This window comes from Leptopilina boulardi, unplaced genomic scaffold (genome assembly GCF_019393585.1).
Source record: "Leptopilina boulardi isolate dan_hultmark-lab unplaced genomic scaffold, ZJU_Lbou_2.1 LbouV2_231, whole genome shotgun sequence".
Classification (NCBI taxonomy): Eukaryota; Metazoa; Arthropoda; class Insecta; order Hymenoptera; family Figitidae; genus Leptopilina; species Leptopilina boulardi.
Window position 1 is genome coordinate 550,498 of NW_026137787.1, and position 2,829 is coordinate 553,326.

General features: G+C 30.8%; 1 non-coding gene across 1 annotated transcript; it reads left to right on the plus strand.

The window, feature by feature from the left end:
- The first annotated feature begins 1,657 nt into the window (after nucleotides 1–1,657).
- Trnal-aag (transfer RNA leucine (anticodon AAG)) lies at nucleotides 1,658–1,739 on the plus strand. The gene has a single exon. It is a non-coding gene; the product is annotated as a tRNA-Leu (tRNA).
- Nucleotides 1,740–2,829: the final 1,090 nt, after the last annotated feature.

A 2,829-nucleotide genomic window follows, 5' to 3' on the forward strand; every position in this document is an offset into this window, starting at 1 on the left:
TTATATTTATTGTTTGTGATGGATCCATTATTTATAAAACTGAAAAGAGGTATTTTATACCGTCAGTATTTTTATCTATTTTTGCTGAGAGTTCAGAGAATTGTAATGTTATCATTTCCATTAGTGAATTCTTAAAGTTTGTTAATATTGAATCTAGATTAACTGAATTTTCTTCTTGATGATGAATTGCTTGCATAGAATTGTAGATATTGTTTCCTTGTTGTGGAATATTTTTAACCTTGTTTGCAAAAGAAACATTTTGTTGTACATAATTTTGGTTAACAACTAACCTGGGTGTTGACATCTTTTTGATTGTCTGTGAATATGATTTTTTTAGGTTAGTCGCTTCTTTAATGAAAGGACAGCCTCTGAAAGACGCAGGATGTCCACTACTATTGCAATTCGCACATTTTAGGTTTTCTTTAGGTGAATTTTTTCCTAGCAGGCATTCACCAGGTTTGTGACTTTCTGAACACTTAACATATCTGAATTGTAAATAACAGTTAGCACTAGAGTGACCAATACGCTGGCACTTTTTACACTGGAAAATTGGTTTCCTTCTTAATTTTTCCCATCTTACCTTTTGATGAAGAATCACTTTAAAACCATATAGGTTTTTAATATTGCTATCACTTGAAAGGTGCACTATAAAGTGGTATTTGTTACTATCATTTTTGTCAAACATTAATTTTGATACTTTCAACACACTGATTTCAGGTATATTTGCACTTATAATTTCCTCTTGAACGTCGGCTTCTGTGAAGTCACCTCTTACCCCTTTGAGGACGATAGTTTTGGTTTTTAAATGCCTAGGAGTATATGAAAAGAATGGTGTTTCTTTTGCTTTGAATTGTTCCAGCGCTAATTTGTAACTATCATACGTTTTACATAAAACAGTTATAGTTTTGTATTTTGATTGCTTTATTACATAATCATTTTTGTTGATATTAGCACTAGTGATAATTGATATTATTTTTTTAATATCATCTTCTTTTATGTGAATTGGTGGTGGTTTGGTCTTATTTTCATTAGACTTTTGTTTACTTGAATCTGACGGTAACAAATCTTCGTCGTTAGTTTCCATCTGGTCGGAGAGGGCGTTGTAGCTATTGTCAGAAGAGTAATCTACTTTATCTACAGTTATGCGTTTCCTTTTGGAAACTTTAGAGGGACGGATGAATCTGTCATCGTCTGTCCTTGTCTGCGTAATATTTGCATCATTATTCGATACCGTAGCCATTTTGTTTTTCCTGATCATACCTGTATTCGGTGCTGGAGATAGTCTTTTATTTAAACCAATTAGGTTTTCTAAATCAAGAGAATTTGACCATCCATCTAGATCTCTTATCGGTTTTCTTAGTCGGTTCCTTTCCAATCTGTCAGAAGCTGAGGGAACAGTCCCTTCATTCAACATATTATTCATTGTGTTCAACCACGCGAAAAATCGTCCTTAGTTAAAACACAAATAAATAGTCACTAATTCTAGAGAGTATCAATCATTGTAATTATACACTAAACACGAAAACTTTAGAACACTAATAAATATACTCAAGAAGATTTTCAGGCTGGATATACTACAAAAAGCTCATATCTCTAATAGAGAGGCAGAGGCGATGTGTACTCGTCGAGATATCCAACAAGACTGTGGGCAAAAAAAGGTAGCGTGGCCGAGCGGTCTAAGGCGCTGGTTTAAGGCACCAGTCTCTTCGGAGGCGTGGGTTCGAATCCCACCGCTGCCAATTTTTTGTTAGATGAAAATTAAAATAATTTTTATTATCAATTTATTTGTGGTAAAAGAAAAATTTTTTCTCATATTTAGTTATGCGATCTTTTGAAATTGAATAAAATTAAAAATTTGTTTTGAACTTCAAAAAAAAATTTCCACTTCTTTTTGAGCCAAAGTAGAATTTTGTTCGAATTTTAAGTCAAGAGCGAGCTTTAACTGATGAAACAATTTTGAGTCATGTATAAGCTATGAAGTATAACTTTCAGATAGATAATTTTTTCCACGTGTGGTGTTTTTTATTATTTTAGAAACGTCACAATCTTTGTTCTATATAAGTGTGTAAAATAAATAAATTCCAGAAAATTCATCTGAACAAATGTATTATAATTTATACTGTTCGGTAAGCAAATGATATTTTCAAAAGAATATATTTAACTTAATTTAAACTTACATATTCTTATATATAGTAAAAATTAAAATTTTTGTGAAATGAATTACGTCTTTGGGAATAGTTTTTTGAAATCTAGAATTTAATTTAAACCACTTGTTATTACATTGTATTTAAGAATTTTATTTCTTGTTTAAAAAATAAACAAATTATACTATCATTGCTTTCTTTAATTGTTTCTCGTTGAATCCAGCTAATAACAATAGCGCAATTAAAGAATTAATACAAAAATCTTTCTGGTCCAAAAGAGACTGCAAAATCCAACTTGAAGAGAATTGAATAATAAATTGGGGCATAAACAGCCCTAAACCGCATGAATTAGCAATTAAAGTAGTTGAACTGAAATTTGTTTGTTTAAAATATTTTACAAGAGACTAATTTTGTAAAAGTCAGAACTATTACTAATCCAAGTTTAGTTATTATATTTCGTTTAGAAAATCGTATTGTAACCACCGCGCCTGCGAGGATGCAATCCGTCTGTCGAGTAAGCGAGTAAAAGAGACTCACTTTTATATCCAACGCGAGGTTATATTAAAGAAGAATCAGGCAAAAATAATCAGAACAAAAGTTAGTCCAACTGATGTGTATTTTTAAAGAAAATAATGATTTAAATTTAAAAAAGGCTTCTATGAAATTTTTAATTATTTTCCACATT